Source organism: Papio anubis, chromosome 6, assembly GCF_008728515.1.
Source record: "Papio anubis isolate 15944 chromosome 6, Panubis1.0, whole genome shotgun sequence".
NCBI lineage: Eukaryota > Metazoa > Chordata > Mammalia > Primates > Cercopithecidae > Papio > Papio anubis.
In genome coordinates this window covers 111219786-111232855 of record NC_044981.1, presented here as the reverse complement: position 1 = coordinate 111232855, position 13070 = coordinate 111219786, and the positions used below count along the sequence as shown (strand labels likewise).

General features: G+C 43.8%; 1 long non-coding RNA gene and 1 pseudogene across 2 annotated transcripts in view; both read right to left on the bottom strand.

Annotated features, from left to right (window-relative positions):
• Positions 1-13070, bottom strand: part of LOC110743143 — a 72572-nt gene that overhangs the window by 57771 nt on the left and 1731 nt on the right. For both annotated transcript variants that reach the window (XR_002521712.2, XR_002521711.2), the window contains exon 2: positions 10297-10423. This is a non-coding gene — a long non-coding RNA (uncharacterized LOC110743143). The remainder of the gene's footprint in view (positions 1-10296; positions 10424-13070) is intronic.
• Positions 10970-11996, bottom strand: LOC108585553 (annotated as a pseudogene).

Genomic DNA, 13070 nt, shown 5'->3' with positions numbered 1-13070 from the left:
TTTTTTTTTTTTTTTTTTCTGAGATAGGATCTTGCTCTGTCGCCCAGGCTGGAGTGCAGTGGCTCGATCTCAGCTCACTGCAACCTCTGCCTCCCGTTCAAATGATTCTCCTGCCTCAGCCTCCCGAGTAGCTGGGATTACAGGTGCATGTCACCACACCTGGCTAATCTTTTTATTTTTAGCAGAGATGGGGTTTCACCATGTTTGCCCGGCTGGTCTTGAACTCCTGGTCTCAGGTGATCCACCTGCTTCGGCCTCCCAAAGTGCTGGGATTACAGGCACGAGCCACTGCCTGGCCTTTTACATTCTTTCTTGATGATCAACTGAGTGGACTTGAAAGTCAAATTACCTAATTTGACTTTAAGATACCAGATTGCTAAACCAGCTCTTCCAAAAGCAGAGAGTGCAGGCTGATCCAGATGGCCAGCCCTGGGAGGGTGGGGAGCAGCCACAGCTCCCCCGAGCCCACCCCCAGCAGGTCTTCCAGGGTAGCTTGGGGCTGGCCTCACCACCAGGAAAGGGGTAAGTCTGCAGACCTGTATCCTGGTCAAGACTCAACTGGCTACAAAAGAGCTGCCCAACCAGCTCCCAGAACCCAAGGACAGAGGGCTCAGATGCCTCCCAGGAAGAAAGGAACCCGGGAACTGGACCAGTTTAGGAACAAAAGCAGCTGCCCCCTGGGTTTCTTTCATCCTCCTTCTGAGAAGTCATCTCTGTTTCTCTCTACTGTGTCTACTTCACTCTTCTTTCTATGCAAACTGGATGCTTTCATTGCTGCTGAAAGTATGCTGGAAAAAAAAAGGTAAAATTCCAGGCACAGATGATATCCTTCTAGGCAAGGACTTGGAGTCCCTGAATTCAGCTGTGTTTCCTGAAACCAAAGAGTGTAGGGAGAGGAAGAGCTTTGTAGGCAGAACAAACGGCATGCGCAGAGGTATGGAGGTGGGAGAGGCATGGGCAGATTCAAGGGCTTCCACATGGGAGTGAAGAAGGGAGAGGAAGGTAGGTGCAGATCCTGGAGGGCAGGAGTTGGGATTTTCCTCTGAATGTAATGGGAGGGGGCAGGTGGGTCTACTGAAGAATTTGGAGTGAGAAATTGACATGACCTGACTTGCATTGTAGGAGGATGACGGGAGAAATTCAGCAGTCTCTCAGGATTAGAGGCAGCCAAGAAGTCCCCAGGGTTTGAAGCAGATACAAACGTCAGGAGCAAGCAGGCACAGAAACAGTCATACATGCTGTTGTGTGAGCGAGACCGGTGAAATCCTAGCTCTCTAGCCTTTTGGAGCAGAGATGGCTCACAGAAAAGACCCAATCCATGGCAAATATGACAACGCTCTGAGGACAGGATGCCAGCAAGCCTTCTCTAACAAAAGACCTTCATGAAATATGACTGAGAGAGGGTGGGAATAAAGGGGACACACTACCAGATTTCTAGAGTTTCTATATGAAGGAATCACTCTGAAGGTGTTGGGCTACTGAGTTCATCTGTGCACACATTTGTACAAGAGGGTAAGTGCTTATGTAGCTTTCTAGCAGGCACTGTCTTTATCACTTCATTTGCCAATTGAAAATGATCTTTGCACTCCAGCCTGGGTGACAATGAGATCCCCACTCTTAAAAAATGGGGTCAGCTGTGGCAGTTCATGCCTGTAATCCTAGGAATTTGGGAGGCTGAGGCAGGGGAGGATCACTTGAAGCCAGGAGTTGAAGGCTAGCCTGGCAACAAAGTGAGACCCTATTTTTTCAATCAATCAATCAAATAAAAAGAAAATGATCTTTGGGAGCTGAACCCAACCTCTCTCCCCCACTGCAAGGCCCCATTGCAGTGGTCCCTATATAAAAAAATATATATATACACACACACACACACACATATATATATATGAAAAGGATCTTTAACACCTTTCTGCTGATCAGTGAATTCTCTAGTACAGATTTTTTTTTTTTTTTTTTTGGAGATAGAGTCTTGCTCTGTCCCCCAGGCTGGACTGCAATGACGAGATCTTGGCTTACTGCAACCTCCACTTCCTGGGTTCAAGCAATTCTCCTGTCTCAGCCCCCTGAGTAGCTGGGACTACAGGCACATGCCACCACGCCCAGCTAATTTTGTGTTTTCAGTAGAGACAAGGCTTCACCATATTGGTCAGACTGGTCTCAAACTCCTGACCTCAGGTGATCCACCTGCCTTGGCCTTCCAAAGTGCTGGAATTACAGGTGCAAGCCACTGTGCCCAGCCCCTCTAGTACAGATTAAATGAGGTATCTGAAGTACCTTCTGTGGGTGGAGTTTTGATTAGGGCCTGGGTTTTGTTGTTGTTTTTGTTGTTGTTGTTGTTATTGTTTTGTTGTTTTGTTTTTTGAGACAGAGTCTCTCTCTGTCACCCAGGCTGGAGTGCAATGGCGTGATCTCGGCTCACTGCAGCCTCTGCCTCCCGGGTTCAAGTGATTCTCGTGCCTCATCCTCCTGAGTAGCTGAGACTACAGGTGCACGCCACCACACCCAGCTAATTTTTGCATTTTTAGTAGAAACAAAGTTTTGCCATGTTGCCCAGGCTGGTCTTGAACTCCTGACCTCAAGTGCTCTGCCCACCTCGGCCTCCCAAAGTGCTGGGATTACAGGTGTGAGCTGCTGCACCTGGCCTTCACTCTTTTTTTTCTATTGTGGTAAATATACAAATAAAAGTCACCATTTTAATCATTTTAAGTGTACAATTCAGCCGTATTAAGTATATGAATATTATTGTGTGATCATCAGCACTGCCATCCATCTTCAGAACTTTTTCATCTTTCCAAAGTAAATCTCTACCTATAAAACACAAACGCCCTGTTATCCCCTCCTCCCAAACCCTGGGAAACACCAGTCCACTTCCTGTCTCTATGAATTTGACTATTCTAAGTACCTCATATAAGTAGAATCACGCAATATTTGTCCTCTTGTGTCTGGCTTATTTCACTTAGCATGCTTTCAAGCTTCATCTAGGTTGTAACCTGTATCAGAATTGTATTCTTTGTAAAGGCTGAAAAACATCAGAATCAGGGTCTTGGAAATGTTAACCAACAGCTCCTAGAGTGTAGATTAAAGTTAACCTGCACAAACACACATATGGCACATTGGACATCTGTGCTGTAATGTAAATTAGGACAATATAATAAGGGGGAGATTGTAAGGGCCTAATGATAACAGTCTGTAGTGGTGACAATGGTGGGAGGGAAACAAGTATCAAAAGCTCTCAGGAGACAGAATGAATCAGGTTTCATTATCGGATGAGGGAGATGTGGAATTTGGCATGACTTGAAGTTTTCCGGTTTGATGAACCAGCATGATGTGAAATACAAGGAAAAAAATAGGTTTATAGGAAAAGGAGATGAATGCATTTTGATGTTCTTGTTGATGTGCGCTGAGGCAATTGGAAAGTGTGTTCTGGATCACAGAAGAGAGACTGGGCTAAGGTACACTTTGGGGCATTCTCGGCAAGTAAGTGGCTACTGGAAGTTTCCAGATTTTGCCACTGTGGCAAATAAAGATTATTTCGAACTGAAGGCATTTGAGAATAGATTTTTTTCCAAACTCCTTTACCTGCCTAAAAGCAGAGCCTCCCAAAAGAGGTCATAAATTCCCTGCGCTGGAGCAGAGAAGGGATGTCAGCACCACACCCAGACAGACATTGTTGCAAAATGATCACATCTTACATCTAGTCTTCTAAGGGCCATTTATCTTTCCTAAGAGACATAGACTTTTCTATAAGTATCCCTAACCCTCCTCCCTCCTTCTATTAAGGGGATACATAAGCCCCCCATTCTTTTTTTTTTTTTTTTTTGAGACAGAGTCTTGCTGTGTTGCCCAGGCTGGAGTACAGTGGTGCAATCTCGGCTCACTGCAACCTCCGCCTCCTGGGTTCAAGCGATTCTCCTGCCTCAGCCTCCCGAGTAGCTGGGATTACAGGTACGTGCCACCATGCCCAGCTAATTTTTTGTATTTTTAGTAGAAACGGGGTTTCACCATGTTAGGTGAAACCAGACTGGTCTCGATCTCCTCACATCAGGTGATCCACCCGCCTCAGCCTCCCAAAGTGCTGGGATTACAGGCGTGAGCCACCATGCCCGGCCAACCGCCCCCCAATTCTAATAGCCTCCTTGCGTCACATTTTTCTGGGCACTCCCATACATACATGAATAAAAATCTGTCATTTCTCTTGCAGATCCGTGTTTTGTTTGTTTAACTCACAGACCTCAATAAAAGTAAGATAAATAAATAAAGGGTAAAAGAAAATTTTTTCCTTCCAAACACTGCTAAAGTTGTAAAAGGGGCTGAGTTCACTTAAGAAGGAGACAGATGGCCAGGCATGGTAGCTCACACCTGTAATCCCAACACTTTGGGATTGGCCGAGGTGGGCACATCACTTGAGGTCAGGAGTTCGAGACCAGCCTGGACAACATGGTGAAACCTTGCCTCTACAAAAATACAAAAAATCAACTGGGTATGGTGGTACACACCTGTAATCCCAGCTACTTGGGGGAGGCTGCAGCAGGAGAATCACTTGAGCCCGTGAGCCGAGATTGCGCCACTGCGCTCCAACCTGTGTGCCAGAGCAAGACTCTATCTCTAAATAAGTAAGTAAATAAATAAATAAATGGAGATAGAGAATGAGAGAGAGCAGAAGGCCTAGGATGGGGCCTTGAGGAAGAGCCACATTCACAAAACATCAAAAATAAGTCTGCAAAACAGTCCAAAGGTCAGTCGCCTAGAGAGAGACAAAACTGGGAAGCAGAGGTTTCCCAAGGGAAGTGGTCAACAGCATCAAGTGCTGCGGGGTATGAACAAAGACAGAGGCAAAGACATGCTGTCCGTAGGTGGCAGCCGGGACAGAGAGACAGCAGCCTGCTGGAGTGGCAGGCACAGACACCATGTGGCAGAGCACTGGGGAATGAGGCAGAGGTGAAAACTTAGTGCTGTGTAGACTGTTCTTCCAAGGATCTGAATTGTAAAAGAAAAGCAATCTCTTTGGTCACTGAGCAAAGTCTTGCTGTTAATTTTTTTTTTTTTTTTAATTTTTGTTGTGGTAACAAAATGTGTAACACAGAATTTATCATCTTAAACCATTTCTAAGCATATAGGTCAGTTGTGTCAAGTACATTCACATTGTTGTGCAACCAACCTCTAGAACTTCTTTTTTTAAATTAAAAATAAAATAAATAAAGAAAGAAGGAGTTTCACCATGTTGCACAGGCTGGTCTCAAATTCCTGAGCTCAAACAATTCACCCACCTCAGCCTCCCAAAGAGCTGAGATTACAGGCATGTGCCACCGCACCTGGCCCAGAACTTTTTCATCTTGCAAAATCAAAACTCTACACCTATTAAACAACCCCTTATTTCTCTAAGCCCCTGGCAACCATCAATCTGTTTCTGTGAATTTGACTACTCTAGACACTTTATGTAAGTGGAATCACTGTACAGAGACGCAGTATATTTTGTGTGTGTTACTGTCTTACTTCACTTAGCATAATGTCCTCAGAGTGTGTGGTGGTTTCAGAATTTTTTTCCATTTTAAGACTGAATAATAATCCATTGTCTGCATCTACCACATTTCTTTGTCATCTTGTCCATCCATTCATCCATATATCCATCTATCCATTCATCCATCCATCCATCCACCATTCATCCATCCATCGCCATTATTCAGATCGATTCATTCATCCTCATGCCTATCTTGATTTATCCACCGGTCGTCCGTTTCTATCATCCATCCATCTATCTATATCTATCCATTCATCTCATTCCATCTTATTCCATTTCTCCATCCGTTTCGGTTCATCTTATCATCTAACCGCCTCCATCCATTCATCTTATCTATCCATCTATATCTATATCTTATCCTGCCTCATATCCGCTTCCATCATCCATCCATCTTAATCAGTCCATTCCATCCATCCATCCATCCATTCATATCCATATTCATCCATCCGCGGGACACTCTAAGGCCTTCCACCTTTACATAGAATAATGCTTTCTAGCGGAACATGCATCCAGATCTGCTTTCACCTCTATGGATATATACCCAGAAGTGAAATTGCTGCATCATATGATAATTCTATTTTTATTTTTTTGCCCTACTGTTTTCCATAGTGGATAAACCATTTTATTAGGTTGATGCAAAAGTAATTGCAGTTTTTGTGTTGTTGAAATGTGCACTTTGATATTAGAAAACATTCTTAAATAAATGTGGTTATATTATACATCATTTTAATGTGCATTTCTCACTTTGTTTTTTTGCTAATGACTTATTACTTGCTATTTATATTATATTTATTTTAGACTATGGAAATGATATTAGACAATTGGCCAGACACGGTGGCTTACACCTGTAATCCCAGCACTTTGGAAAGCTGAGGTGGGTGGATTACCTGAGATCAGGAGTTCGAGACCAGCCTGGCCAACATGGCAAAACTCCGTCTCTACTAAAAATACAAAAATTAGCCAGGCGTGGTGGCAGGCACCTGTAGTCCCAGCTACTTGGGAGGCTGAGGCAGAACAATCACTTGAACCTGGGAGGCAGAGGTTGCAATGAGCTGAGATCACACCACTGCACTCCAGCCTGGGCAACAGAGTAAGACTCCATCTAAAAAAAAAAAAGATGTTAGACAAAAAGCAAATTTGAGTTCAAAATAGGTCATAAACAGCAGAGGCAACTTGCACCATCAATAATGCATTTGGCCCAGGAACTGCTAATGAACATACAGTGCAGTGACGGTTCAAGAAGTTTTTCAAAGGAGATGAGAATCTTGAAGATGAGGAGGGTAGTGGACAGCCATCAGCAGCTGACAACGACCAATTGAGAGCACTCATCGAAGCTGAGCCTCTTACAACTACACGAGAAGTTGCCAAGGAACTCACCGTCGACCATTCTTTTTTTTTTTTTTTTTTTTTTGAGACGGAGTCTCGCTCTGTCGCCCAGGCTGGAGTGCAGTGGCGCGATCTCGGCTCACTGCAAGCTCCGCCTCCCAGGTTCACGCCATTCTCCTGCCTCAGCCTCCGAGTAGCTGGGACTACAGGCGCCCGCCACCACGCCCGGCTAGTTTTTTGTATTTTTAGTAGAGACGGGGTTTCACCATGTTAGCCAGGATGGTCTCGATCTCCTGACCTCGTGATCCACCCGCCTCGGCCTCCCAAAGTGCTGGGATTACAGGCTTGAGCCACCGCGCCCGGCCCACCGTCGACCATTCTATGGTCGTTCGGCATTTGAAGCAAATTGGAAAGGTGAAAAAGCTCCATAAGCAGGTGCCTCATGAGCTGAGCGAAAGTTTTAAAAAATCGTCATTTTGAAGTGTCATCTTCTCTTATTCTACACAACAACAACGAACCATTTCTCAATCAGATTGTGGTGTGAGACGAAAAGTGGATTTTATACAACAACCGAGAAGAAACTCCAAAACACCTTCCAAAGTCAAACTTTCACCAAAAAAAAGGTCACGGTCACTGTTTGGTGATCTGCTGCTGGTCTGATCCTCTACAGCTTTCTGAATCCTGATGAAACCATTACATCTACGAAGTATGCTTAGCAAATCAATGAGATGCACCAGAAACTGCAACGCCTGCAGCCAGCATTGGTCAACAGAAAGGGCCCAGTTCTTCTCCACAACAACACAGGACTTCACGTTGCACAACCAATGCTTCAAAAGTGGAAAGAATTGGGCAACAAAGTTTTACCTCATCTGTCGTATTCACCTGGCCTCTCACCAATTGACTACCAAGCATCTTGACAACTTGTTGCAAGGAAAACGCTTCCACAATCAGCGGGGTGCAGAAAATGCTTTCCAAGAGTTCGTTGAATCCCAAAGCACAGATTTTTAAGCTACAGGAATAAACAAACTTATTTCTTGCTGGTAAAAATGTGTTGATTGTAATGGTTCCTATTTTGATTAATAAAGATGTGTCTGGGCCTAGTTATAATGATTTAAAATTCACGAGCCATACTCACAATTACTTTTGCGCAATCCCACCAACAGTGCACAAGAATTCAAATTTCTCCACATCCTCACCGTTTTTTTTTTCTGTTGCTTTGAAAGTAGCCATCCTAGTGGTTGTGAGGTGAGATGAGTCATTTGAATATCATTTATATTTATTGAAGAAATGTCTATTCAAGTCCTTTGCCCTTTTACATTGGGTCATTTGGCTTTTTTGTTGTTGAGTTGTAGGAGTTCTTTATGTATTCTGGATAGTAACTCCTTTTCAGATATATGATTTGTACATATTTTCTGCTACTCCATAGGTTACCTTTTCAGTCTTTTGATTGTGTCTTTTAATGCAAAGAAATTTGTAGTTGTTTTGGGTTTTTTTTTGAGATAAAGTCTCGCCCTGTTGCCAAGGATGGAGTGCAGTGGTGCAATCTCGGCCCACTGCAACCTCTGCCTCCCGGGTTCAACCAATTCTCCTGCTTCAGCCCCCTGTGTAGCTGGGTCTACAGGCATGCGCCACCACACCCAGCTAATTTTTGTACTTTTAGTAGAGATGGGGTTTCGCCATGTTGCCTAGGCTGGTCTCAAACTCCTGACCTCAGGTGATCCACACGCCTCTGCCTCCCAAAGTGCTGAGGGTACAGGCGTAAGCCACCATGCCCAGCCAGTTTATAGTTTTGGTGCTGTCTGATTTACGCATTTTTACCATTGTTACCTATGCTTTTGGTATCATATCTGGGAAACACTTGCCAAATCCAATGTCAGCTTTTCCCCTGTTTCCGTTTAAGAGTTTAATAGTTCTAAGTTTTATATTTAGTTCTTTGATCCATTTTAAGTTACTTTCCATGTATAGTATAAAGTAAGGACTCAATTTGATTTGTTTGCATATGGAAATACAGTTTTTCCAACACCATTTTTTGGAAGGCTGTTCTTTCTTCATTGAACGGTTTTGGCATCTTTGTCAAAAGCTATTTAGCTGGGTGAAGTGGCACACATATGTAGTCCTCACTACTCAGGAGACAGAGGTAGGAGAATTGCTTGAGGCCAGGAATTCAAGACCAGCAAGACCCCATCTCAAAAAAATAAGAAGAATTTAAACACATCATTTGGCCATACATGCATGGGTCTATTTCTGAGTTCTCTATTCTATTCTACTGTCTTTATGCATACCATACTATTTTGATTACTGTAGTTTTATAGCAAGTTTTGAAATCAAGAAGTGTGACTCCTCCAGCTTCGTTCTTTTTCAAGATTATTTTAGCCATTCAGGGTCCCTTGAGAGTTTATATAAATTTGGGGATAGACTTTTTTGCCATTGGGATTTTGGTAGGGATTGCATTGAATCTGTTTGTGTTTTTTGTTTTTGTTTTTTTTTGAGATGGAATCTTCCTCTGTTGCCCAGGCTGGAGTGCAATGGCACCATCTTGGCTCACTGCAAACTCTGCCTCCCAGGTTCAAGTGATTCTCCTGCCTCAGCCTCCCAAGTAGCTGGATTACAGGTGCCTGCCACCACATCCAACTAATTTTTGTATTTTTAGTAGAGACAGGGCTTCACTATGTTGGCCAGGCTGGTCTCAAACTCCTGACCTCAGGTGATCCGTCTACCTCAGCCTACCAAAGTGCTGGGATTACAGGTGTAAGCCACTATGCCCAGCCTGTTTGTGTAGTATTGATATTTTAATAATATTATGTCTTTCAATCCATGAACATGAGAAGTCTTTTCATTTATTTGTGTCTTCTTTCATTGATTTCAGTAATGTTTTCAATGCACAAGTTTTTTGCCTCATTGGTTAAGTAAATTCTGAAATATTTAATTCTTTTTCATGATAATTTTTCTGTTAATTTCCTATTCGGATTGCTGTTAGCATATAAAAATGCAACTAATTTTTGTATGACTTTATATCCTACAACTTTGCTAAACACATTGATTCTAACTGTGTATGTGTGTTTGTGTGTGTAATTATTAGGGTTTGCTGCATATAAGCCCAGATGATCTGTGAACACTTCCTTTCCAATTTGGATGCCTCTGTTTATTTTTAAACCTAAAATAGATTTCAACATTTCTATTTAAAAAAAGTCAACAGAGGAAGTGATTAAAGATGGGGGTGGGTGAGACTATCCATGGAACCCATATACTGGCATTAGCCTAGTATTCAAGTAGCAGCTTCTGTTACCTCCATCCACCAGGATGCTCCAATAAAGATACAGGAGTTACCTGTATGGTTGAGTTGGAGAATTAATGAGATCCCAGTGGAACAGAAAGACAGGAAATGCTCTGTTTGGGGCTAAAAGGTTGGAAAACCTAAAGTGATTCTTTTCTAGTGTATTAACAGTTCCTACCTGCAGAGATGGTACCTGGACACACAGACAGAGGCACAAACCTCCTGGAGTGATGAGAAATCTGCATGATGGGCATGCGTTGCACAGAAGACAACATGACCAACGACCTCTTCATCACAGCTGTCTACTGTAAAGGGCACAAAAATGAAATGGTGGACAAAAATACAAGGCCCAACATTACAAACTAAACAATGGTTTCATATGAGAGATCTACTATTTAATTATGATATGAGGAAAAAAAGATTATTAAAGATCAAAGTATGAGCAGAGGTCACATTCTACAGACATTGTGTCTTCGCTAAATTGGAGCTGAATATGATTAAAATCTCACATTTAAAAGTGGAAGTGTTTTAAAGCATTTCTTTCCTTCCTTCTTTCCTTCCTTCCTTCCTTCCTTCCTTCCTTCCTTCCTTCCTTCCTTCCTTCCTTCCTTCCTTCCTTCCTTCCTTCCTTCCTTCTTTTTGAGACAGAGTCTTATTGTCACCCAGGCTAGAGTGCAGTGCCATGGTCTCAGCTCACTGCAGCTTCTGCCTCCTGGGTTCAAGCAATTATCCTGCCTCAGCCTCCAAAGTAGCTGAGACTACAGGTGTGCACCACCACGTCTGGCTAATTTCTGTATTTTTAGTAAAGAACAGGGTTTCACCATGTTGACCAGGCTGATCTCAAACTCCTGACCTCAGATGATCCACCCGCCTTGGCCTCCCAAAGTGCTGGGATTACAGGCATCAGCCACTGTGCCTGGCCAAAGCATTTACTTCAGTGAAATGATGGCGCCTCAGAAGTTCTAAAAATGTGTGGCCCCTCAAATTCTTTTTGTGTGTGTGTGTATGAGCCAAAGATTTATTTCTTCATTTCTTGCATTTGAAGTACTCTTTGATGACACCCTTGGCCTGAGACTCCTTGCCATAGTCCTTAACTACTATACAACTGCAACCAACCACTTTACAAGGTTTCCCTTCTCTGTCAATTTTACAGAGGCCAACCATTCCCCTAGTTTCTTGTTGTCATCAACCTTAATTCGGTTGATTTGGTGTTCAGGACAAAGGGCCTCCACGACTTGGCATACATAGGCTCATCACAGTTGGGTGCAAGCACACAAAGATGGGCTTGGCACTTGTCTAAGGCTTCTCCAGCTTTGCGAACTCCACGTGCGAGGCCATTGTGGATGAGGGTGGTCTTCAGCACCTCTTGTAAAGCAGTATTAATGTCCATTACACCTCCAGCAGCAATGCCTTCCTCGGCCATGGCGGTGGGTTACAGGTGAAGCCGAATCTTGAACACACCCAAGCCTCTGCCTCCGCACGACTCGGCAGCGGCTGGGAAAGAGCCTCAAATTCCTAGCATATTAAAAATTTCTGCCTAGATCTGAGAGACTTACTCTTACCATTATCAAGCCAACCTATTGTGTCTTTTACAAATATTGAGTTTAACAATGTTGACTTTAGTTACAGTATTGACTTTAGTTACTGCGTCGAGGTTCCATCTAAGTGGAATTAACTGTAAACTTCTCTTCGGCCTCCCTTGCAAAGTCATTCTTTCCACAATGGGTTATTTACCTTTCTCTGTTTCTGATGCAAAAGTCTCTTGGGCCTCTAGGGGAAACATCTTTCAGATCCAACAACTATTCTTTTTTTTTTTTTGACAGAGTTTTGCTCTTGTCACCCCAGATTGGAGTGCAATGGTGCGGTCTTGATTCACTCCAGCTCCGCCTCCCAGGTTCAAGTGATTCTCCTGCCTCAGCCTCCCAAGTAGCTGGGGCCCGCCACCATGCCTGGCTAATTTTTGTAGTTTTAGTAGAGATGGGGTTTCACCATGTTGGCCAGGCTGGTCTCGAACTCCTGACCTCAGGTAATCCACCCACCTCCGCCTCCCACAGTGCTGGGATTACAGGCGTCAACCACTGTGCCCAGCCAAAGACTGTCCTATATTAAACTTCAACATTTAAATGTACATATAATTTGGCACTCCAAAAAATAACTTGAAATTTTCATTCAGAACTATTAGGTCTGAAGGTAGGCAATGTTTTAGTGTCATTGTGTAAAATTCTGGAGCCTCTCAGCCCCAAGCATGAAAAAAAGGCCATTGTACCCACAGTTCAATTTCAGTTGTTTTTGGTTGAGCACCTCTTGGTTTTTTTATTTGTAGATGAGATGATCATAGCTGATTCTGCCTCTGTGGTCACTCTGTTCTTCGTTGTGAAATTGTTCTGTAACTCTGCCTGCCGTTTAATGAACTCATTTCCTACTCATACACCTGCCTCTGAGAGCTCGATGCTGATCCTATTCGGAAACCTAGCGGTGCAGCAGTCTCGCAGAGTAGGGCTTCAGCCAAACTGGGACATGAGAAACACCGAGGCCTCAGCTCAGATAGGAGCAGTAACCACTGAGAATTTGTATTTGCTAAAGTCAAGAAGAATCTACCGCAGTCCTCTTTATAAAACATCTGAAAATCCTTAGACTTGCAAATTTACATGTAATTTATTCGTCCTTTAAACACAAACATAGGCCGGGCGCGGTGGCTCAAGCCTGTAATCCCAGCACTTTGGGAGGCCGAGACGGGCGGATCACGAGGTCAGGAGATCGAGACCATCCTGGCTAACACGGTGAAACCCTGTCTCTACTAAAATATACAAAAAAACTAGCCGGGCGCGGTGGCGGGCGCCTGTAGTCCCAGCTACTCGGGAGGCTGAGGCAGGAGAATGGCGTGAACCCGGGAGGCGGAGCTTGCAGTGAGCTGAGATCCGGCCACTGCACTCCAGCCTGGGCGGCAGAGCG